Genomic DNA, 27037 nt, shown 5'->3' with positions numbered 1-27037 from the left:
AGAAAGAGACTCAGTTGAAATGTTTTTCAGTGCTAATTTGGAACTGAAAGGCTGACGTTATCTCCTACAGAGTTATGGATGTGCCCTTTGCCATTTCCCTGTTCTTTCCTTGGTCTATTCCTTATGGAAGTGGACAGAAATAATGCTGCTGTGAAGTTAGTAAAATAGACTATGTGGAATGTAGACAAATGTTACTGTCAGTACAGCCAAAGCTGCAGAGGTTTTAAAGGTTACTGATAATGATAGAATATCCAAAACTCAAGCATCTTGACGTGAATGTAAGCCCTTTAAATACAGAACATCACTAATTTTAAGGATTTCACTGTAATAAAAATTCTATTTCCGTAAATGGTAATACATATGTATATTATTATCTATAGGTCTTTCTGACAAGAGGAAATCTTTATAATGTCTCCATATATTTTTATAAACATCAGTGTCATGAACCTTAACAAATATTCATTTATTATATGATGAAAAATAAGTTTGATGTATATTCTAAAGATGAAAGTTTGTTTTATGATCTTAAAATGTTGACAATCATAAAATTGAAAAAAAAGACAAAAACAAAACAAGCCACCAGAACACAAGAAAATCCCTAAAAATGATCTTGATTAAAACTCAATTTCCTAAGTCTGTCTATTTACAAGTAGAAAGAATGTAATATATTTCATATTGTCATGGTTCTATGTTTTTTTTTGTTTGTTTTGGGGTTTCAGTATTCCTCATCAAGACATCATGTAGTGTACGGTATATTAAAGTGTTAATGCCCCAATTCCAGGTACCTATCCCTGTACATGACAGAAGTCATGGGATCTGGCCCTTTCGGGTTGGGGAGGGGAAAGTGCTCTCTTGCTGCCTTGCAGTGGGTGCTGGAGGGTGCTTTCCTAGCCGTTCCAAGCTTTTCAGGTTTGACTCGGTCCTGGGAACTCTCTCTCTCATCTTGTCTGATTTATTAATCTCAATTTCAATTAAATTGTATATATTGTGTTATCTTGTATTCCGATATTATAGTAAAATAAGTTTTCCTCCATAGATTGTTGCCGCTGTTCTTTTCCTCCCTTCCTTCCTTCCCATTTTTTGTGGGACTAGGGTGGGGGGGGAAGGCAGAGGCCTGTTGCCTCTGTCATGGACATAGATTGATCTAGTCAACTCCGTGACAGATTTTTGGTGTGCGTGTCATCAATACTCATGTTGGTGTGCATGTCGTTAATTTTCCTGAATGTACTCCAACGCATTCATAATAAGGAGTCTCCTCCAAAACTAGAGAGAATGGTGACTGGCAGGGAATATGGAGAGGTTTATGAAAGGTCTTAGAAGCTTGGGGACCTGCAGTGTCATGGGATTTTACTCTTGAACACTTGTGGGATCCCGAGAAACTAAGCCAGTATTTGAGTCAGGGACAATGTGGCTTACATAAATCTAAGGAGGTACAACTTATTTGGGGTTTGGTTTGTGCTTACCGTGCCCTATATAATACCATTCTGGAGAGAAAGAATTTCCGAGCTGAGGTTCAAGCCAAAGGGGAAAATCTCCAAGTCAAATCTAATCAATTAAAGGAGACACCAGTAACAATACCAATTGCTCCTGTGGAGGGCAAGAAATGTCTTCGCGTCTTGAAGAAAAAAGAGAAAAAGAGGAGGAGGAGGAGGTGGAGGAAGATCCAGGCGAGGGGCCCTCCTCAGAACCACCACCATTGCGAAAGGCAAAAGGAAAAACTAAGAGACGTGCAGAAGAGAGTGATGAAGAGGAAGTCTCTATTACTACTCGCCGGCCTCTAAAGATGACTGAAATCCAAGGTTCAAGAAAGGAGTTTACACAGCACCCAAATGAAACTCTTGTTTCTTGGTTGGTTCGCTGTTGGGACAGTGGGGCCAATAGCTTGTCTCTGGATGGTAATGAAGCTCTCCAACTAGGTGCCATTGCCAGAGATCCAGCTATTGATCCCCAAAACAAAAAAAAAAAACAACCATAGAACCATGACACATATCTAGGCAATAAAAAAATTTGTTATACAAATGTTACTATTCTAAAGAGTTTGTCTATTTATTAATTACCAGGCTGAAAATATAGATCACAATTGTCATGGTATCGAAAAATCTTTCAGATAAATTTTGATTGATGCTGTATCCTGTGTTCATCAGTCTAATAACTTGATTAAATTTCAGCAGTATTTGTCACTTCATATCAAGAGTTAGACTTTTACCATGACTAGTTGTGTTAATAAAGTAGCTATCATAAAGAAGAAAATCTATGATTCTTCACCTCTTCAAATTAAAAATGATAACAACTTGTTTCATGGGAAAATCTGTTGAATCTGTGGCAGCCTAATAGAGTTGCTGCTGGATGACCATAAGAATTAATTATACTCTTTAATCTAGTTAAGTGTTGGAAGCATCGTTTAGAGATCAGAAATGAACACATACTGTGTAGTAGTGTTGTAAAATCTGTAAAAATTAATCCTTAAATTTTTTTATTTTTATTTTTTTCTCCAAATGGAGCACTTGCAAATGCTGCAAATTTAGCCACAGTAATACAGGAATTTTGAGATGATAGATCTTGTCATTGAGGTACTTCTGCCATTTGCACCTAATTAATTAGTAATAGATGTGGAAGCAACATTCTGACCTAGATATAAATCTCTGTGGGTATATGTGTATTTATAGAATGCCTCCTTGGGTTAGATCATTAGACAGCGCACAACAAATGAACTTTAAATGATTCAGCGGTTTTGGTTCATGTCAGCTTTCACAAACACCTCAGTTGAGGTATAAGAACTGAAAAAGTACAACTATCCCATAAGCTATGTCCTGCTTTTAAATTTTGCACCATCTTATTGACATTTCGAACTTGCAGCTCAACGTACTATCTAGTGAACTTTTACCTGTGATGAGACTGCTATTGATCAACACAGCATCTAAAGCTGTTCTAATCTTTAATAATCTTATATATATGTATATATATATTTACTTCTTTAATACATATTAAATCCTTTCACATTGTCTGATGCACTAAACTCACCTCACTATAATACCAATCCTAGGAAGGATAACGGTTTTCATCTATACTAAGTGTCTACATTTATGAGCACAGCTGGTGTTCCTGCCTTATTGCTTTATAGTGCTTTCTTGTGGATTTTTCTCTGATAATATCTCATCCTTACTTATCAGAAAGAAATCTGAGCATTAATCACAAGAATACAAAGAAAGGTGCTTCTGTGTTAGAAGCCTATGATTTTTTATGAAGGTAAATCTTTTCAGCTGCATTGTGTAGGTATGTACATATCTACACAATATTCTCTTGTGAACACCTGTAAACAGTTGAGTTTAATTAAACTGCAGCTGTTGATGAGTAAAAACAGAGATTTACAGACAAATATGCTAACTTTACATTGTCTTCCATTGTGCTTCACCCTCCTCCCCCCCTCCAGTTATGTGTTACCCTTCTTTCTGAACAGTAAAAACATTTTTAAATAGTAGCTGTGTAATTAAAGACTAAAAATCAAAACGCTTCCTAAAGCAGTGAGTATGCAGTACAAGTAATGGTGCTCCCTAGATGAAGACCTTTGAGAGTAATGTATATGCAAATAATATCAGTTTACCAAGCACCTTGAAAGCCAAATTGCTCATCAGTAGACATTTGGGAAAATGAAGAATATTCATAGATAAAATAATGGAGGCCCCTGAGTTATATGCCATCTTGCAATAGGATTAGCTAGCAATTAGTTAAAAAAAAAAAAAAAAAGGAAGGGAAAAAAATGGTAGAAATAACTAGAGAATAGGAATCAAATACATTCATTTGCATAAATCACAAAACAAGCTGAAAGTGATATTATAGAATGTTTTTAATTACAATAAAATTAACAGTATAACTTCTGCTTTATTAGACAACATTATTTGTGTGAGTTTAATAGTTTTGAAAGAGCAAAGGCATGTTACAAAACAAAAATAGTACAAGGCAGTAGTGAAAAGCTTACTTTGACAAAGGTGATTGCATGTACTAAGACAGCACTGTTATATAAGACAATATTGATTTTAAGAGAAAAAATGTTGCAGAAATTAATTCAGTATAAGGAGATGCACCGTACAAATAGAAAGTTAAAACCAGGCTGTCTGTGTTGACAATCAAGAGCTGCAGCACCACTACCAGCAACAGAAATTTAAAAGTTCTTCTAACCATTCATGACCTCCAGTTATTGCTCAGGGAAACCTTACTGCTGATGAACTAAGCAAAAGAGAATTGCCTATCGCTTATTCCATATAATTAGTAGCAGTCTAAAGCTATGTTATACCTTGTATTTCCAAATTATCTCACTCTGAAATCACGACATAGTTATACCAAATGATACTGTAAGCAGGCTGGAGCCCTTTGTTAACCAATTTTGATCAGCTACAATAGTACAAAACTACGTATAATTTAGAACAAAAACATGAAACTAAGTTCCTGTGTGCCATAAGACTTAGTCATCAATAGACGACACAAGAAATATGAGTGTTTAGTATATATTTATTTCAGCAGCAGGCTCTCTCTTGTCATTTTGGAAAGATTCATTACTGTTTCACTGTTTATCTAAAGTAAACTGTGCAATTAATACCTTCCAATTCAGAGACTTCCGTATCAGGTTGTACAATCTACTGCAGGTAGCACTGCATCACTGTATGTACATATCTCTCATACCAGGAGACTAAAACAAGCTTGTAATTAGTAATTAGTAAATTTAGCAATAAACCAGATTAAAAAGCCTATCATAGAAAACAATGATAGATCGACATCAACTGTTGCATCTAAAATTTGTTGTATCTGCTGTGAGAGTTCCTACTTAAGATATAATATTGCTTTGTTTCTTCCGGCAACTTGGCAGATGCAAGAGTCAAATCCACAGGCCATCTGAGAAAAAAAATGGGAAACGAAATCCCAGACTGCAGTTTTCTAATCCCTGCACACCACTGAAGCTTTCTTCCTTGAAACAAAGCAGGAACATAGGTGAAATTTAGTCTGTTTGATAGAGAGCAGAGTTGTTGCCCGCAAGTTTCCCTCTGAAGCTGCTCAAGCCCAAGTGGGGATTTTTTAAGAATCCTAAAGCTCAGCTAAAGTTAAACTGGCATTCCAGGTGGAGGAAGCACTTTGTTACACATATTTGAAACTCTCCTTTAACAAAACTTATTTTAAGGTAGAGGTAATGATCTTTATTTATTGCAGTTTCAGCTGTTGAAAACCCTGTTTCTATACTTTCTTTTGCCTGAAGTCTTTCAAGATCAGACTTCTGTTCTAGCTATATTTGATACTTTATACTTTGAATACTCATTTATTTTCATGTCATATAGTTTCAACAAACTGTAAATGTTAATATTGAAATTAACTTAATAGAGAGGACTTTACACAGAAATATAAACCTGTACAGATATATATGTCATTTATATATAGTATAAAATATATTACATTTTTTGGCTTTATAACATTCAACTGCCTTTAAGCACAGACTTACTTTGGGTATGTGACAGCCAACAGCTTAAGAATCACTGAAGCCAGTAGCTCTGCACATGCCTGGTTACTCTGTGGAATAGACAATTACATACTTCTATAGTACTTTCCAAAATTAGAGACTCAAAATAGTGATCACCTTAGTGTTCAGAATAGCACTGCTGGCTATGTGCAGGGGTGTGAAACCTTACTGGTCTTAGAAGCATTTTGTCCTTTGAGGTTATCTCTTGCACTTGTCAGTGATTTAGCTTTCTAGTATGATCATTCCATCGTTCTTATTATAATCCCCTTTCCTCTTATCTCAAGGATGAACTCTTAAAGGAAATGTATTTTTTAGCCTAGATACTCCAAATCAGAACTCTTCACTTTGCTTAAGGTTGATTTGAGCAATAAAAAAAGAAATAAATTGGTTCCTACATAATGAGCCTGTACTTTGGTATACTGAGACATCGTATCTTTTTTTTTTTTAATTTGTGTTAATACAACACACTTTTTAGATGAAGTAATCTTTTATTTTCAAATTGCATTAACTAAATACTTTAATAAGGGTATACCATACAATAACACTGGAAAATAAATTGGCTGGTCAGTCTCAGCTTTTGACACCTGGTTTTACCCTTTCCTTCTTTGATCTATTGTAATTTATCTAATAAGCCAAGCTCACTGAGTCTATTTTTTTTTTCAGAAACACCAGACATTTCAAGTTTTACATATTTTACATCTAGCTTTTGCTAGCTAGGGAGCTCATTAGCAGTTACTTCTTGTGGTGAATAAAATGCCACCTGAGAGTATAAGAACTCCCTTATTCACAAGTTCACATTCTTTTAAGAGGTCGCTTAACCTTTAAGTCAACTGCAGCATATTAAAATTAAGCTGTTTTCAGCAGATAAGAGATTATTCAGTTGCACTGGAATTTCCAGGTTATACAGTTGTACTGGAATGTAACTGAAATATCGTCAGGCACAAAATTCCAACAGTTAAGTCTTCACAACTACTTCAAAACACAAGGGTTAAATTTGTTTTGAATGAGATGCAATCTTTGAAGGGAAATACCTCATCTTTGTTTTGACTACTGTAACTCAAATAATCAGCATAATATGTGGAAATAATAATAGTATCCCAGACAGCAAAAGAAATGAGCAGGAATTATTCTTGTTTTTAAATTCACAAATGTAATTTGTGGAGGGTGGTAGAGAGAAGTCTGGAAAGATAATAGCAGAAGAGCTAATGGAACTGCTATTTCCCTAAATCACTGAATAGGTCTTTGTGAAAAATATCTTTGGCAGGGACAAAGTCCCAAAGTGTTTCTGCATTTGGAAATGATTGATTATATTGTTTTTGAAAAACATTTGGAAAACTTTTGCTTTTCATGTCCAATGTCCTATATATGAAAAAAAAAAAAAAAAAAAAAAAAAAAAGGTATATTAGGTACGTGAATTAATTTGTGCTGGCAAGATTTGTATGATAGAAAAATCTTACATTTCTTTGACTGGTCTTCTGACATTCAAATTCAAGAGAATAATTTTCTATTTCTTAGAAATGGGGCTGCTGCAGTTCAGCTGAGCTTTTATTCTTGGTAACTATTTTGTTTCATCCTCACACTAATGGAAAGAGAGCTAGTAATCCTGATAAATTTGAAAATTACTCGTCTGTATGGGATTTATTTTCAATGGCAAACTTCACTTTCACTTAGACATTTTAGAAAGGAGAGCTGTATTCTTTTAAATCATTGTTTTTCTCACAACTGAAGTAGAACTTCAGTCCTAGTAAAGAGAAATCAATAACTCTGATGCAAATTTATACACAGAGGTGCAAACCATCACAAATTTTGCATATGATTTTAAAAAGTCATTTAACTAATGGTAAATATTAAATCTGAAACCAACATGCCTCAGAATAGCTTAATGATGACATTTTCAACAATTAATTCCAAAATTATTGGATCATATTTATGCCAGCTATTATGGTGACCAGTAATGTCAAAAACTTGTGTTCTGAGAGGCTGTGTAGGTAATGTTTACAGCAGGTGTCACAAGACTTTTGGATAAGAAGGAATAAATACTTCTGATCTTTGGGGAACTTCTTATTCCTGTAGGGAAATTTGCAAGGGTATATAGAAACAGATGAAACTCATGAATTTTTACTCTGATGTAATTTTAAACTATGTACAAAAAAAAAAATGAACATATATATTTTTCCTTTCTATTGATATTTTAACTTTATCAGGAAGTTTAAACACTATTCTTCACTGAATCACTTAATGACAATTAGCTATTGTACTTGGCATTGTTTAAGCATATATATTTTGTAGATACATATATACTGAAGCAATAGAGGTGAGCTTTCTTACTAAGTGGTGAAAATTTTTTCTCACAGTCTGAAACCTTATCATTTATCATGGATATAAAAGCAAAGCTAAGCTATTGACAATATCATTCAAATATTATTTATTTTCTGAATCAGTTTTAATTCATTGTACTTCAGGAATAAAAGAAGCATGTTTGTCACTGCATAAGCCTAGGGAGAGGAATGTCATTTCAGACTTTTAAGGAGAATAACAGTCAATTTTCAAATGCCATTGCTTCCTTCAGACCAATATCAACTTTATATTGTAAAAAAGAAACCCAAACCATCAATTAAAATTAATACCATCTGTTCACATTTTAAAGATTACATTTATATGTATTATAATGATTTATTTTTTACTGAATTATTCTTAACAATTACATACAGCTTTTCCACAGTCAAGTACTTGAAAACTGAGTGAAGTGATGGTGATCTTGGTATTATCTCAGGTAAAGTAACTAAATTCAGTGAAGTTATAGCTTAGATAGATATTATCTAATAATAATCTGTTTCAAATAATTGAAAATATTCACTATTGGATGTCACAGGACAATCTAGCAAAGATTTTGAGATATTCTCTCTTGAGGTCTATGTTTTGTTCAGTCAAGAAGAGAACAGTTCTGATAACTTAAAGAGAAGTGACCTAGATTCTGTGAGAGATGGAAGTTGTGGACTTCTTAGATATATATGTCTCTGCTAAGTCATTTAGACTGACTTTTGATGATATTTCACATTTGTAGTTGTTTTCAATATCAGCCCATGAAAAATCTTAGGTCTATGTTTTCTTAAGTGTATTGCTTCCTAGGGGACTTTACTGTTGAAAAGATGTCTAGTGCATAAGTGCATCATCTGAAGCTGCAAACTAGAGAAAGTACTTAATACACTAATCATGGTCTAGAGAGAAAGCTACTTCCACAAAGACAAAAAAAAAAAAAAAAAAAAAAAAAAGAAAAAGAAAAACAATAAAAAACCAATGAGGAACTGGGAAATTTGGACTGCCATCTCAAGCTAGTCCCTGCAGATCTGTTGGGCTCTGTTGACATTATTATTTTCTTAAGTAATCTTGGAAAACATAATTTTATCCTTCTCTATGTGCTATCTGCTTACATAGTAAACTGGTCTTGGAGCATGTGAATTGCTCCATGGAACCAGATGGGAAAAATGTGCTCTGAGAGTTCAGCTAACGTACTGGAGGCTAGTTCAAAGGAAACATCCTGAAAAATACTATGTATGGGAGTTTCTTTAAAAAATATCTGTATCCACCCTTGATTTACCGTACGTTGTTGATAGTGTAAAAATAACCACAGGAATCTTTGATACAGAGTATAAAGAAAAGGATTACCTTCCCTCATTGTAATGTGACGTCTGCCTTGCATGACTGCAATGGAAAAACAACATGCTATCTCAGCCTGAAATGTTGCCCTTTGCATTCTTTAACCTTCCTTACTACAATTTTCCGTCCACCATCCAACACTGCAAACAAAACATTTGGAGCAGCTGCACAGCCACATAGGGCCTACTTAATACTTGATGCTCTTAAGGATAATTTTACTGTTAGAAGACATAAAAGACATAGTAACATCAGCTGGTGACAAGTTCTAAGTGCTGCATGCTTATTGCGCTGAAAAGTCATTTGCAGAAAACAAGTCTACTCTTCTGAGGGTAAGTTTTTCCCGAAGTTTTGATTCCAAATTAATGTCCTAGTCCAAAAATTTTTTTTTCATCCATTGTGTATCAAAGCTAATTATTTTTTCTTTTGTTAATAAGAAAGTAATGCGTGTTTCAATGTGAAACCAATTCAAGATTGCCATAAGAAGTAAGCATACAAAAGTATTTTCAATATCAAAGCTCTTAAATGTATCCAGCTGTGATGTTAAACTATAATATACACAAATAAATTGAAGCAGAAGCAATCAAGCAAGGTAATACATTAAATATTATGAAATGATGAAAACATAAAGTGCTTTAAAAAGGTAGCTTGTGAGCAAACCTTAAACAGAACCTAAGTGCAGAATTTTTAAAACTGTACAGATCATGAAAAAAGAATGTCAAAAGTGAAGGTGTACGGCAAATCAGTGTGCAACTCAAGCTGATCTTTGCTGTGTTTATGTTACACATTGATCTCATATAGCAAATTCTTTGCACTTTCATGTCCAGAAAATGGAAACACAAAGTTATTGTTGTTATATATGCAAGCTTATACTGCATCTATTTTCCACCTTCCCCACTGATTCAACTAAATAAGATATGGAAACAACAAAAAAAAATTATTTATTGACAATTGAAAGTTTTAAGGCAGAAGACAACTATTTGATTATTTTTGACACTACTTTTTTTTTTTTTCCATTTTGCTTCAATTGTTTGAAATCATCTCAAGAATATTTGGAGTTCTGACCTTCATCAGATGGTCAGCATTTAACTGGTCAGATCAGCATTTAACTTCTTCAGTATAACTTCATTCTTTCCAGTATTTTCATGGTGTTGGAAAGAATTTTGCTTTGATTTTTATGGGCAAAAGTGGTGACATATCCTAGGTGGCTTAATCAGAGTTTCTTGGAAGATTGTCATTACATTATCTTTGAAATGAATTTGCATGTGCACATTCATTTACTCTGTAGGAAGACCGTACCTGGATCTTTCATCCATGGCAACAGTAGCATTTGGAACTTCCAAGCACTCAACTCAAGAACTTGCAGTGCCCATTTACTTGCAGTACTTGCAGTATACTTGCAGTACTTGCAGTATACTTGCAGTACTTGCAGTATACTTGCAGTAACCCATCTTGGGAACTTGAGGAAGTTGATACCTCTCCTCTACTGGCAGGTAATTTTGTTTGTGCAATTCTTCTGCTAGATCTGCTTTATTTTTGTTTTAGGGAATCTCATTTTTTTTTTCAGTGACCTGAATATAATCCATTCTGTGACATAACCAGAAAAAAAGCATGACAGACTAATAAAAAAAAAACAACCAGGAAAAAAAAAAAGAAAGAAAGTAAATCAGTTATATCAGTTTATGTAGCTCTATTCTCAACACAGTTCACACAAAAAAATACATGAGCTGGAACTAATAAATGACCTTTCCCCAAATAGATAACATTAATCACAGTATAACTTAAAGTTATTTTGTGTACTCTAAGACAAATTATAAATGATGTAGATAATAAATAAATTTAAATTCCTTTTTTAATAATGAAGGTGGAGGTCGTAAAATGTCAAAAACAGTGTAATGCTTTAATTTTCATATTAAAATATGTCAAACAATACTGACAGATTTCATACTTTTCTGACTATTTGTGCTATCCAAAAATGTGGTATTTTCATATTATCCTTATAAATAATGTATATTCATTCTCACATGGCAAAGGGGAACAAAGCCTGCACAAGCACTGTTCATTAATAGGCAAATCTATTGTTTATGACAATCAAACTATGTTTCTATGGACAAATGTTTCAGGGAGAAAGGAAAAGAAAGTAAGTAATTATAATGAACCTGAAGACATTTATTTATAAGGTCGTATCAGTAGTTATGAATCTCTTTATTTATGTGGGAAAGTCCACACAGTTTCGCAGGCTCTCCTTGACTTTACCAAATTAAGAGTCTTGGAATGGAAACAAACAAACAAACAATTATTTTCCCCTGAGAACATATCCAGTGTACTTCTCATACTTCCATGTGAAAAGGCACCGGGTTTTTGTAGGGGCATAAGAAATATATTTTCACCATAGTACTTTGAAAATATGCCTGAAGATAAATTGCACATAGTGTTTTGTGATAATGTAGGTATCAGGTATAATCAACGCAGAACAAGAGAACTGAGGTTTCTGTGTTATAAAAAAAAAAAGTCATGCAAAGAGAATAAGAGAATAGGAATTCATTGGTTGTGTCAGTGTATGACTCAAGAAGGGGACAGAGGAGCTTGGTAAAGTAGGAAGAGCCTGAGGCCAAAAGTGTTAGGCAATATGTAGAGAGGAGCTGTGCAATGCAAAGCACCTATGGAAGGTATAGCCATCAACATGTTGGATGCATTTATTATCTTCGCAAATTATGTGCTCAAGGTGACACCTTTCCTGAAATCTTTGTAAAATGTACTCTAAATACAACATGTAATTGAAGATTGTTTGCAACTTACTTTTCATCAATGACATAGCTCTTCAAAATGAATAAAATCTTTTTTTTTTCTTTCAGAACTGAGTATCTATATTCATCCAATGTTTTGCACGTTAGTTAGCTTTCACTAGCGAGAGCCATGAATGTGGTACTATATATTATTAAAGTGCATTATTAACAATACTTAGATTCCTAACATGTATCTTCATAACCTTGGAAAAAAATCTTTACTTCTAAAATAGCTTAATTGATTTTTTACTTTTCTGTAGATAAATGTTTTTCCACAATCTCAGTACCTCTACTATTATAAACCAGTACTTATACATCATATTTTTGTTACTCTCCTTTAGTTCCAAAGACGTTAATTACTATTGACACGTTACCAAGGGCTAGTTGCAAAAAGTACTAAGTAGCATTAATATACATGTACAGTTACATTCATTCGGGACAGCTGCTGAACACCACATCACTTCAAGTTGTATAAAATTAAATCTGGCAAGACTGTAGCTATGGAATTTGGAAAATCTTGTTTTTCACAATAGAGAAGATAAGAAACAGTGAATTTTGTTGCAAGTCTGAGGTAGAATTCTGAGCGTATCTCGAAACACAAATATTTGGAAATCTGAGGATGCTCTAGGTGGTCATTTACCTATTTACTTTTCAGATGGTCACATTTTGCCTTTACTTTCTTCTGCAAACTACCATAGTTACTTGCTTTTGAAATAGATTTTGCTTTCTTTATTCTCCTTCATTTTTCTCTTAGAAACACAATATAAAATTTCTTCAGTGGGACAGAACACATACTTATGTACTTAAATCATTGCCTGATCATGGAATGTGGCCATTATAGTGGATCAATATTGTGAGAAGTAGATTGTGTTTTTGCAGTAGAAGCGTCCAGCTTCCAGTATTTTCTGAATGTAGTATAAGCCTTTACTGAACTTATAACCCTCTTGTGAAATAGCTGTTTTTCTTCCACTAAGAAAAGTTGCTGAACAGAGTAAAAAGTTAAGATTTGGGGTGCTCTGATTGGTGTAGAATTGAGCCAGGTACAAGATAAGACAAATATGCAGAGTAGAGAGAGCACCTAGCACAGGACAGAACGACTGTGCTCATTCTTGTAATTATTGCGTTCCTATCTTCACGGAAGACTACATAACATACCCAAGAAACAACAGGTTGGTAAGGGGCCTTATATGGAAATGTACCATAGCAACAGCATCGGGGAAATTGTGAGCCCAAGACTCTCAACCAATGAGCAAGTGCCAGGAGAGCATTTACCTGCGTCAGGTTTAGGGTATACAATGGAATGAATTTCGAGACCAGGGCGCAGTTTCCCCCTTGCCAATAGGGGGCGTGAGCCCATTATTGCAGTAATGAATAAACTTTGCTGCTATCACTAAGATTCTTGCCTAACCTGAAATTTTTGATTTTGAGTGTTTCTGACAGTGTTGAGAGAATGAGTCATGATTCCATGAATATCCCCACAGAAATGGAGGAACCCTACCTTTTCATATTACTTGCGTGATTCACTATCTGCTACTTCAAGTTTTGGCTTTCATTCTTTATAAAGACTCTACCAAATAAAAAGTTCTATAGTTATGAACTAAGACGACATTAGTCTGAAATCTGAGGGTGGAAATCCATGCCCATATAGGAAAAGTATACATAATAGCAGTTAGAAAATATTAATTCTTACTTGGTCCAGAAAAAAAAGGCAAAAAGATTCACTGATCCAAATCTAGAAGATTTACTGAAAAATAGCATACCCTTGTCACTGCCTCATCCAAAGCACATCAACAAACTGAATATTGACTGACTTGAGTGCACTTTGGGTTAGGCCATTAGTTTGTCTCTAGTGTAACTAGTCTCTTCATAAGCGGAAGGACAGAGCAGAGTGGACCGTGTCTGACATTTTTCATTCTATATATTGATAGGAAATTGCCATTTAAGGATCTGTGTTCATTGCTTTCTCTGTCCCTAAGTTTCAAGTGGATTTGGAGGAATAAAATCTGAAACAATTTCTGTTTTCATACATTCATGTATTTTTCCATTATTAAATCATTCTGAAATCCTGAAGGGCAGAAAGCTATAGAGGAAGAATAGTACACTTTGCTCAGGTCGGATTTATGAGCCTCTGTACATATAGTCTTAATACCAACAGTTCATTCCTTTCATGTAAAGATAACGTTCTCAAAACTTTTGATATGCAGGTGTTTGACATACGAAATACATTTCTTCTTTGTTCAAAGAAGATTGTCTCTTCAGTTCTCTACTTTAGCCTTGACTTTAAACGCCTAGGTTAATATAATACCTCCACAGCAGCCTTCTAAAGATGATAACAAAAGATCTGTCCCCAAGGCAGCCTAGTGATCACCTAAATTCATCAGTTAATTTTATCTAACTTTCACTTGTCCAAAAACAAAAATAAAAAAAATCCAATCATGTAGTATTGTTTATAATATCAGTAAATTCAGAATAATAGTAAGATACCTATGTATATCTGATCTACTGTCATTTGATGATCAGTTTGGATTCTTTCTAATGAAGCAGAGTTCACCAGAAGAAACTGCAGGCACTATATACTGGAAGAGAATATTTTGAGTTTTCAAGGAAACACAGCATTTCTATTTATTTCTACTTCTGGAAATTCTCTATTCTCTGCTGGAGTCTTTCAACGACTTTGCTTACAACTATTGCAGACAGGATAAGCGCTCCCAAGAATATTACTCCTCCCGCAGTGATCTGCTTTAAACTCTCTCATTCACTTTTCCAGATCTGTACAATGCACAATTCTTGACAAAATCTGTCTGCAATCATTTCTCCCTAGTCTTACAGCAAAGCATCTTCAGTTCTGTCTTTAGAAGTGAATTTTCCCCCATATTTCTCTTAACAAATGTGGAAGTTAACCCATTGCAAAAGCAGACCTCATAGGTAAAACAACCTATTTGGCTGTATTTTATTTGCAAGATAATTTCTGCAACATATACCACACACCTGTGATTTGCTGCAGACAGACATGAAATATAAGTACGGTAATGGTGACAAACTTTAAGAATTTCAACTTATATCCAAGAAGGTAAATTTATACTGTGATATTCTTTATTTTTTTAACTTATCCATTAATTCCCTTACAGGTTATTGTGGTTGTATAAATATGAATTATTAGGAGTGGAGACAGTGGATGAATTAGCCTGGAGAGGATTTTGGAAGTCAGAGTAGCTGGCTATCTCAAGGACATCCATTTCCTGAAGGGTGAGTGCCGGTACAGCTTACAGATATTTTCTCATAATACTTGATGCATAAAAATGCTCATGTCATTTTTCTTGAAAATATAAACAGATAGATAAATTGGGCAATTGTCATATGAGTAAAGGTCCAAAAACACTTGCAGTTTTAAAATACTATTACAGTGCTAGGTGACCCAAAAGTACAATCTCATGCAGTGAGAAACAAAATGAAGGCATGATCTCCGAAGATTTGATAGTCTGGAGGAAAAACTTTGAAAGTCAAAAACCAGCTTTCTTTAAGGTCATATAGCATTTTTCTCTTAGACAAATTACAATGGCTGCCCCAAAAGTAATGATGGTGACTATGTTGAAAAATAGTATTTTGTAGCTGAAAATTTACTCTATCAAATAGTGTTCTCATTTTCTTTGTATCTGTTGTAATTACAAATTTGAATTTGTAATTCAAATAAATAGGAGGCACTACTTTCAGAATGACCTATATAAGATGGACTAAGGCCAAACCTGTATGTCTCTTCTTTGGAACTTCCTCCTCTGGAAATATTAGGTTCCTTACCTCTTCTGCCATAATGTACCTACATGACAGTGGATAGAAAGCACTGTGTTACAAAATACCTCCCTGCCAGACTGTCACTAGCTATTCTTGAGCATGTTTGCCCTTTTCTCTGAAATTCCTTTGTTCCTGGATCAAACAAACAGGTCTATCTACCGTGTAATATAAACACCGTATGACAAGACCTCCTAGTCAACAGTTATATTAAAATAGTGAAAATAACAACAACAACAAAAACAAAACAAAACCAAAAACAAAAAAAAACACCACTACACATCACACACATACAAACCCAAACATTCCTCTGGTTATCCTATCTATACGAACACTTCCTAAAGTAACCTAATAAACAAACCTAAAATATCAGGCAATACAGCTTAGTAGCTAGTTCCTGTGGAACCAGGTTCATAACCCTCCCTTGTTCTGACTGACAAAGGGATTTAAGTCTGGTTTGTCAACCTCCTCAGAGTCTACTGTAACCATTAGGCTATAGCGTGGTCAGAGGTAAATCTTTCACTCTCTCCAGCTGACACTATTCCATTTGGTATAAATAATTGAGTGAAGAAGGACGTGAATCTGACTTTCCCACATGATTGCCCTAATCACTAGGCTATGGAGTTAATCTTGCCTCCTTTCTTTTTCCTCTAGCTTAATTAATATTTTATTGTTTACACAAAAAATGGAATAGTTATAATAGGAGAGAAATTCTGAGAGAAGGAATTCCGAGTAAGCCAATACTTAGTACACTTAACTGAGAAGTGGGAGATCTAACACCAAATCCCAGTTTCAACCCATGGAATCAAGCCTGATTGTTAGTATAGGTAAAAGCTCCTACTAATTTTGTAAAGTGAACAGCCATCCCTGAGTATTCACTAAGTATAAATGAACAACATCCCTAAGTATTTCTCACTCTAGTGAGAAAAGTGTGGTATGGGTTATTCACCAAACTGCAGTATATGCCTATCAGTTGTACATCCTACCTGGAAGAGAGGGCTTTACAGGCTCTTATGTGCAGTACTCACACCTGAGCCCTCTTTTTTTTATAACTTTTTTTCTTATAACTTCTATTTCTTTTTCCTTTTCTTTTCCCTTCTTTTTCTTTTTTCTTTTTTCCTTGCCTTTTGCATACCTTACCTTGAAGCACCTAATGCAGCATGTGCTCATGAAGTATACAGGCACAAAACCAGAGTGCCTTACTCTGTAAGGTGGGGTGAGCATTGAAACAGGGCACCCTTTGTGATTTATAAATCAGTCTTCAATATATTTGTGCTGAAACTTCCTTTGAATTTCCATTCCTCAAAGTGTTCCTCAAATTAGGTTTGAATTCTGGGGCAGAGGGCAATACCAGTGGGAACAAAGCAGTTTTATGGGATATTTTGCAATTCAGATTGATTGTTCTGTGGGACACTTTAGTAGAGCTGCTAGTGTCAGCTATTCGGAAGTGAGCATTTTTGAGAGATGGAAAACAAGCCCCTGCAAGCTTGCAAACACTTTGTTCTCTGCCCCATAGGCACATCTGGCAGAGAGACTGCTGCTGCTGACATGAGCTCTCAGGTCTGATCTTGCTGCTCCCAGGATGAAACAGTTAGGTAAATCTGATGCAAGGGAGCAGGAGTCAGCTTGAAACACAAGGAGAAATTGTCTTTTTCTGTGAAATGTTTCTATGAAGTGAGACCAGAGAAAGTAACCACACAGGGATTGGATGATGGTATTACATCAGGGACCAGTGAACTGTCTTCCCCTCCCACCACTCTGATTCTTTCCTTTTCTCTTTGACAAGGTCTGTAAATGTGTCAACTAATCTCAGAAAGTAGTGCACAGAATACTCGTTCAAAAGGGTCAAAAGGTCAATAAAACTCCTGTGTTAATGTTATTCATATGCTTCATTTTTTCAAGTTAGTTCCTAAAATCCTCCTTCAAATGCTCTCTTCTCATTCTTTCTTCAATCCAAAAGGTATAGTATAACTCAGATATTTACATCGGTCACTCTGGAAGTAATGCCTCCTACATATTTCCATGGAAACTGCAACAGATACAGACAACGTAAGAACACTGTTTGATAGAGCAAATTCTCAGGTAGAAAACACCATTTTTCAGCGTAGTCACTACCATTGGCCATGCATTTGTGCCAGTGATGAACAAGATGCAGTGATGAACTACATGCTGCACTAGTAAAAATCTGCACAGGCAGATGTGACCTACTGCAACCATCACCACTGCTAAAACACACCACACATTGAGTGATAAAACAAGAATAATATTGGGTTAGAAAAACAAAACAAAACAAAAAGAACACCTCAATAACTCTGAGAATCCTCCATCAGCTGTCAGTACTGAGGAAACAAAAAATAACTGATTTTATAATCACTCTTTCCTCTCACATTTTCTTGATTCCTCCTCTTCTCACCTCAGCCCTCACATCAATCTTATGCCTTTCAGCACTGTACAGACACACACTATACATTCCTTCAGGGCAGCACACAATTCCCTTACCTGTTTTGACAAGAAATGCACATTGAGTCACATGCCAGAGGCCATGGTTACACAAAAGTCACAGGTCAATAAAGATCACTTACATTTCCTATGAGTTTTTTCATCCTCTTTTTTCCCCTCCGGGAGGCAGGGCCTCAGAAAGGAAAAAGAGAAATGTCAAGGGCTCCGTTGTCAAGAGCTTAAAAAAAAAGTCATCCAAACCCATGATTGGATGCTCCCCCCACCTCTTATTACCTTGCCTCAAGGAAAGTGGCCTTTTTCTCTTGGCCTCCCTTCACCTCGAAGGAGTTCTTCATCCCTTCAAGAAGTTGGTCACTGACTTATCTCTCTCCCTTGATGATGTACAAGAAAGTAAAAGAGATTAGTCAGTGTTCTTTTAAAAACTGTCCCTTACAAGGAAGCCAATAAAACGATCTACATTGTATCACAGTTCAACATATCTGACATCTGTTCTGCAAAAAAATTCACTTCATACATATGCTTCTTCAAGCTCATACATATGCTCCCCACAAGCATCCTCCAGATGCTCTTCTGAGACATTTTGGTAGCACATCCATAGCATTACACTAGTTATGCTTAAATAGGTATCCTATTTTTTTTACATTTAGCATAGTAACTAATTTAGGCAACTGTGCTTGGTAAGGATAGTGCCATAAACTATTTTAAGGCTGTTTCAGTATCAGTCAGAATTTTCTCCATCTCAGTGACTTCATTCATTCTAGTATTTTGAACTTAATTTCCACAGATCATGTTCTACTCATACAAATACTCATGATATATGAAATTACTGCTTAACACTGAGCATATAATTCACATAATATTTAAAAGAATAAGAGAAAAACACTAAGAATTAAAAATAATAAAAAATGACAATATTCCCAAACCCTTCAGTCTGAGGGCTTTATAATTTGAGCCTCAGATATCAGTAACTCACAATACTGGAAAATAAAGGTATCACAGTGTCTATTTTAGTGGTTTTTTGCAAACACAAAAAGTGCATCATCATGTTAATCTGGATTGAGATTAAATTTCTGAAGCAGTATCTCCAGGAGTAGTCAGACAAGAAAAACTACATAAGGGATGTTTTAGGGTACATGTTCTGAATTTCTCCAAGAGAAAACCTCAGCAGAAGATAGAGTGAAGATATTGATACTCTGTTTAGTGTGAATGCTCATATTTAACAGTTTTGCTCTCTATAGATCTGCTCCTATTCATATATGCTAATAGAAACATTTTTGATATTTACTCTTATAGATACATTTCATTTCCAAGCACATTTGCTAGCATAAAATACATATGTAAGTCTTTGATATCTGATTTGAACCTGGCTCATGACAGATTCATCCTTAAACTTATTTATTTAATTATTATTCTGAAAATTCTCTTTTCTCTTATTTTGTTATTATTTGGTTTTGTATTTTCTGATGTTATATGTTATATATATATATATATATGTATATATAATATGTCATTCTGTTTTGTACAGTTCTGGTTGATATATCAGCTTCCCATATTCAGAATTACAAGCAAATTAACTAATTATCACATACACCTATTTAGTGAATAAGGAGATCTGGAGCTTCACAGACTGCTTATTTTCTCTTCCTTCTGAAACTCTTAACATGAAATAAAAAAGCCGAAAAGTTAACTTAAAACCTTTAGAATGTACCACAAAACAAGATATTTAACAAGGCTGTCATGTAAAAGGATTTTCTAAGAGATATTGTACAATTATGTCTCACATCAAACTTTCCATCTTGATCAGAATAGGAGCAAGGGATTCAGTCATACTACATGTTAAACATCGTTTCACTAGCTGTCAACGTAGTTTCCATGGCAAATCACAAGGTTTTTTTTTGTTTTGTTTTTATTTTGTTTTTTCTAGTAATTAAGATATTTTGTACGGAACAACTGTTTAATCTTAGATGAAGTGTCTTCTCCTGTTGAGGATCCGAACAAGGAGAAGTCAAAGAAATCTATGACATTTCCCAATAGCACTTGACAAGTTCAGCGGTGCTAGCAGGCAGTAGCAGCCTGAGGAGGTACCACTGGGAAGTCTGCTGAAGCATTCATCCAGGAAAAATAATTTCTTCTGGGCATGGGGTGGACTTTCTTTTATTTTGAGACTGCAATTTTACTGTCATTCTAGCCTGTGATCTGTTACTGTAACTAAACCTATAGACAGACAATATGCCAAAATTTTACAAAGAAGCATTCAAAATGAAAAACAGCAATTCTGGAATAACATCAAAGAGTTGGAAATAACGTTCTAACAAATCAGAATGTGTATTTTGGGCAAAGTATTTTATTTTTTTTCATATTGACCTTAGTTTAAAAAAAAAAAAAAAAAAAAAAAAACCTCAAAGTTATACTTTTTAGTATACTGTCTTATACATCGCATTCATCCTTTATGACAGTTTACCAGATAAAATACTAGGCCTTAAATCCTGCAATGCCTTGCTTGCTCTCTCTTGTGCAGTGGAATTGCCAGGTCACAGCCTAAACCAATTCTTGAGCACCAGGTGGGAAGGTGTGGCTAACCCAGTGAGCTCAGGTGCAAGCAATACACCTGAATGATCAGAAGGTAAAGAGCCTGGATCCACCTCTTCTCAACCTCATTTAAGGACTAGCAGCTAAAAAAAGCAGTGTTTTTCCAGATGGAAGTTGTACTTCTCTGAAGTTGTCAGTGGTTGTTGGGTGAGCCAATTTATTTTTTTCCTTTATTGCTTGCTATTGCTCTACAGTGCCTGTGTGTTTTTTTTTTTTTTGTTTTTGTTTTTTTTTTTAAGGTATTGTTTTTGTATATTTTTTTTTTCTATCTGCTATGTCTGTTACTGCTATTGCAAATTTTGTCTGATGGCTGGTCTTAGTTGTCTAGAAGACAGATTGTCTCATCAATTTTTAGCCTTGTTGCTAACAGCAAAATGTAAGTGAAGAAAAGATGTGTTGTGCTCTGGGAAAGGCTAAAGTAAATTTTCTCTTATTAGAAGCAAACACCTCTCTGGGTTCAGTAAGGAAGTATGTCCGAGATGTTATCATGTCCAGCTCCACAAACCAGTCTTGGATTTGTCACACTGAGTGACAGAATAAGGTGAGAACACAAGTGTGTCAAAAAGTTCTGGGAAGTACTTTTGTAGTTTACTTCATTTAGACTCATGGTTCATTAAACTTAGTTTCTAGTGTTTGCCTACCTGAGAGTCTTACTGCCTTATTTTGGAGTAGGAAAACAAAAAAATCCTTGAGATCATGAAAACATGAACTTGTCAAGGTTGCACACAGAGGCAGTTAAAGACTGTTTCTGGTTTCCAGAACCTGGGGAACTATGTCAATCTCTAGTAAGTAAACCCAATTTTACTATAAATTCATGATAGTATCTCAACTGACTTCCAGTGCAAGTTAATGTAAATGTGGCCAAATAGGTCTCTGAGCAGCTCTTTACTTGAAGGGTAAAGAAATAATCTCATAAGTTATTCCCATTTGATTCTGGATCAATTGAACAAAGCCTCTTAATATTATTTATATATCTTCAGTAAAGAGAATTGGAATAATGTAAGCTGTTTAGAGGTTGGTATTCCCGAAGACCGTAAGATAATGATGTTGTAAGCACTACTGCTTATAACCTCTATACAGTAAAAATCTCTATAGTAGGTCTTGACACAAGTTCAGTTTGGATTTATTACACTGTAATAGTGACATAGTATTCTCTGAAAGATTTCTATGAAGAAGATAACTTATCTCCAAGGCCTCCTATCACTGACCTGTAAGTCATACTACTGTACCAGTTTTATGATTTATCTTTTTAAGAGTGATCGCAGGGAGCTGCAAGTGATGTACCCTATTAAGACTATTCTTCTTCTCTGGTTTAGGAATTACCATTGATGCACTATAATTTTCAATATAGTTGTCAAGTTTACTTAGTTAAAGAAATAAGCAGTAGCTTTTTAGTCTTTAATGCATATAGTGAAGTGTTAATGGAAACATTTAAGCCCTCTATACTCTTTGCCAGAATCTAAATACAGAACTAAATTACTTATATAAAGTTGATCAATCTAATTGCTCCCTTAGCAGTTCACCTATGAAGTTCCCACTACTTACCTTTCTGAGAATGTTTTCAAGAGTTCATGACTGATTGGAATAGACAAAATGGAGTGAAGAATCCAGGAAGTTGTATATTGTCTTAAAATAGAAATGTGTTGAACACCTGTAATCCCTTGATCCTATCATTTTATGCTTCATAAGGGATCCCTTTTGTGAAGGCTTTGTGTGTCCTGTCATACTTGGAAATGTTCCTTGATAGAGGAAATTCTTCGAGAACACAAATCAAAACTACAGCTGCTCCTCTAAAAGCTGTCAGTGTTAATAGCATCAGAAATTGGATTAAGTCAGTCCTGTTGAGAGACAGTATGTCCATTTCTGTGTTCAAACCACACTCACACTTTTGAAGAAACATCTGCTCAGAAGTGAGGAACAGCATAAGGAATTATAATAAGATCTTTCAGCATTCAGGAGATTTTCTAGGTTATGGTTTCTTAGGTTATCTGTTCTTGCTTTGTGTGAACTTGAACATCGTTGTTCGAATAACGTACCCTAACATATTCTAGAGTTGTATGAATAAAGTCTAGGTGTGATTTTTTCAGCTGAGAATGGATAAAACAAATGTGTTCATTTGCTCTAAAAGCAGTAATCTGAGATAAGCAAAGGAGAAAGAATAGCTACACAGAAATGATAGATATGTAAGTGTAGATTTCCAAGTGACAGTTTGACTCTCTCCCACTGTATTGCCTTTTACTTTCAAAATAGAGCTATAAGAAAGTAGCAGTGATCTCTGCTTTTTTTTATGTTGAAGAGGAAAAGTTTTAAAGCTTAGGTAGGCAATGCTATGCTAGGGATAAACTCATTCTCTTTAGTTCTGTAGTAAAGCTCCTGCTATGTTAGTTTGAATATGAATTTTTCACCTGTTTCTCAGTACGATTGGTAATTAGAATACTGCTGTTGCCAAACAACACTTGCCTGTTACCCATCTATTTTATTTTAACTTCTGCCATCTTGTTTACATATGAAGCAGAGGGAAATTTCTTAATGCCCCCACAACGACCAGCCTAAACATTGTGAGCTGCATGAGCTGGGTAAATGGATCTAAGTCCTTTAATACTCTCTCTGCCACACTTTCCCTAGCTAAAACCAAGTGGCAGGATGCATGTGTATACTTGACATGCCACAGTGGCAGCTTCATCTCCTTCTCTACCAGAGGGCTGCTTACCTCTGAGACATATTCATGCCTAAGGCTGATTGCCTCTGTGCTAGAGGTAATTTTGCTTGTGTTAAGAAAGCTGTTCTGCTCACGTAAGATAAAAACAAGCATCAAATATACATTTGCAAAAAAAAAAAAATCCATGATCTGTGTAACATTTATAGTATAGTCAGCTCTACTACAAGTTTTAGGAGTTCAAAAGAAAAACAGATTTCCAAATGAAATATTTTCTACCCCTTTATTTATTTAGTATTTATCAGAACATATGAAGTCAGAAGGATGAAACAGATTGTTATCCTTAGCTACATGCTTTAGGCTCAGAATCAGCAAGTCGATAAAACAGTCATTTCAGAACACATGGACTATCTGAATTCCACTTTATATCTTCAGGGTCACAAACCAAATGCTCATTTGTTACCCGAATGGAGATTCATTATTCTGACTAAAACAAACAGGATTACCTGTTTATCAATTCAAAACTAATTTATTTTTTTTATTTACCAATATACTCATTGTTAAGCAAAGAATTATCCTTCCATTTTTTTATATGCCTCGCTATTTAAGAGGATTATCATTGTAGAATAATCATCTTGCTTTAATTACTAGGAGGAGTACCACATCATTTTATTAATTTTAGGATTTGTGCCAAGTTGGAAACAGAATGTAAAACGCAGATTCAGTCAGTAACTGACAGCAGCTTTGTTAATGCTTCCACAAAATCTTTATCAAGTGGAAAAAAAAACACCCAAAACCTAGAAGCAAAAGATGCTTATATACTTTTTAAATAAGCAGTCTTAGTGAACAATATGAACACATTCTTATACAGTATGTACCTTAGGCAGAAAATGCATGCTCATCTTTTCTTGATTACTCAGAAGCCAAAGTGACAAACTATTTCACTGGATTAGTAGCAGGGTCATGGTGCAAACTGCATTGCCCAGAGCAGAAGGCAGGAGCACAGCCAGCCCCACACAGGGACAGAGTCACTCCCAGCAGGTTGCAGGCTCAGGAAGGAACACAGTGATTTCAGCAGCCCTCAAGAAACAGCCATGATTAAGTTAACACTGATCAACAGCACCTGCCGAAGCAGTTTAGCAAACACACTTGTTTTACTGATCCTTCAACATATCTCTTCCAGGGGCTGCTTGTATGATCGAGGAAATGCAGATCTCATCCTCTCTCTGTGTCAGCTTGGAAAAGCATTTCTCAGGTGCATTCAAACTGGGAGCAGTGTCCCATCTGGAACTTCTCAGCATAGAATCACACATGGGATGGTCCAGGTTGGAAGGGACCTCAAAGATCATGAATGTCCACCCCCCCCCCACCACCACAGGCAGGGCCACCAACCTCTGCATTTAATACAAGACCAAAAAAAAGAAAAAGGAACTGTGGCTAATGGACATATTTAGTCATAATTTTCTCAGGTTAGATGTTAGGAAGAATTTCTTTCTCAGAGTGACTGGGCACAGGCTGCCCAGGGAAATGATGGAGTCACCATCCCTGGAGGTATTTAAGGATCAGGTAGATGTAGTACTGAGGGATATGGTTAGTGGGCAATATTGGTTGTAGGTGGACAGATGGGCTGGATAACCTTGGAGGTCTTTTCAAACCTTAATGATCTTTTATTAATAATCTGCTTATAAGTCTTATTACCAGTGCTCTTAAAAATGTATATATACAATCTATTAGCAAAAGTCAAATCATCACAGGACAGCATTTTATAATATTTTTCAAAAATATTAAAATTAAAGAGCTTGAGTATGTGGAACATTGAACAAAAGTTTCCTGCTCTTTCTTGCTCTGGTTGTTTTTTGTTTTTTTTTTTTCCCCCACTCAAAATGTGTTTGGAAGGGCATATAGAATTCAGGATTGGTGTCTGTCTTTTTCTCTGGTCTATGAAGTGTTGTAGGCAACCTACAGTAAACAGCATTCCAGCGGCTCACTAAATTGTAAAAGTTCCATTTCTGCCAGTGACTGTAAGAAATCAATGTGTTTGAGCATGGCTTAAAAAAGAGAAAAATATTAAACTATTCTTAATTGCTATTTTGTGTCACCTTCAGAACGTTGTCTTCTCTTGTTATATTATATACATGGGGAGGAAATCTTACAGGACAGAGACAAAACAACTGACTTTAAAAAAAAAAAAAAAAGTTTGACTCCTGACAGATCTGTCAGCCTTAAGACAATGACAGACAACCACAGGTTTAAATGCAGCATCTTGAACTAGGTTGCCACCAGCTGCTGCAGGCTTTCCTTATGGAGATATCTTGGCTCTTTTCAAAAAGAACTTCTAGTTTTCTTTTAAAATGCATATAAGTTAATTGGAAAGAGCCTTGTTGCTCCTACGAGAAAGCAATTATTCTTTAAAATGTGAGAAATAGGGGTATTGTGCAGTCAACAACTGTAATAACCTCCAAAGCTCTGAGTTTTCTGATTCTTGTGGCAGAGCTGTCTAATATGTACTTTCAGCTGAAAGTTAAAACATTATCATATTTACTGTTTGAAAATGCAGAGAGAAACCTTTACCTCATACTCAGAAAATTAAGAGTTAGAAGGGATCTTTATTTCATAAAATCGGGAGGTTTTAAATTCTTTTTGTAAGTTAGTTCGCTGATTGCTGACATTGACTTATATACATAATATATTTTTAAAAAGAAATGAAAACACAAATAAAACTTAGAGGAAGAAAAAAAAGTATATGATCCATGCAAAGAGATGATTAAGAATTTGTAATTCAAGCCCTCCTAGATTTCATGGTATCAGTGGAGGTTACCTTTCTATTTTTGATTCAGTCCTTGAATATATTATATTTCAGAAAAGTCTGTTTAGTAGTAATCAAGTTAACCAAAGGTATAGTGAGTGGAGCTGAACAAATAATTCACAATGAATAATTTACTGCAACTTTGTTTTGAGTTCTGGAGTGTCAATGAGCAGACACCTTAAATTTTATTCAGAAATGTTTTTTTAACTGTACACATCAAAGGACACTAAGTGTGTCTGCCATTCCACAATAAAAAAAAATCTGTCATTCACAAACTGAAACATCAGTCATAAACTAGTTTTATGGCATGAGGCTTTTTGTTTTTGGTTTTTCATAAATTAAGAAAATAATGAAACAGCTGTAATTAAAAGCAGATTAAAATGAAACAAAAACCAACCAACCAAATACAAACACATTGGTTTTTTATCTCATCTAATATGCAAAGTTAAAGAACGGTAGGGAAAAATCTCCGCTCCTGACACTGATGCACTTAAGAAAGCATCATCATTGAGGAAACAAGAAAATGTGGGTCACAGAACTGTTGCAAGGTTTGTTTTGTACTCCCTTGATGTACGTAACATCATGCCAATGTTCAAATGCTTTCTTCAAGGACTTAATTTATATTTTTATTTGACTTATTTAAATATCCTTTTTCCAGTGTTGATAGATGGAGCGAGAGACACAATATTTTAATACCCAAAGCAGCTACCTTTCCAGCTCTTTTAAGCAGACGCATCTTTACATTACTTTCACTTGTGTGAATTTTTGACTAGCAGCTTTGTTGTGATGCATGGTTG

At 35.1% G+C, this 27037-nt stretch overlaps 1 long non-coding RNA gene across 1 annotated transcript; it reads left to right on the top strand.

Annotated features, from left to right (window-relative positions):
* The first annotated feature begins 10609 nt into the window (after nucleotides 1-10609).
* LOC125693489 (uncharacterized) lies at nucleotides 10610-25520 on the top strand. Its single transcript, XR_007377122.1, has 5 exons — nucleotides 10610-10650; nucleotides 15072-15189; nucleotides 20708-20925; nucleotides 21216-21319; nucleotides 24618-25520. It is a non-coding gene; the product is annotated as an uncharacterized LOC125693489 (long non-coding RNA).
* The last annotated feature ends 1517 nt before the right edge of the window (nucleotides 25521-27037 follow it).

Source organism: Lagopus muta, chromosome 5 (genome assembly GCF_023343835.1).
Source record: "Lagopus muta isolate bLagMut1 chromosome 5, bLagMut1 primary, whole genome shotgun sequence".
NCBI classification, from domain to species: Eukaryota; Metazoa; Chordata; class Aves; order Galliformes; family Phasianidae; genus Lagopus; species Lagopus muta.
This window is presented reverse-complemented; position numbering and strand designations above follow the sequence as displayed.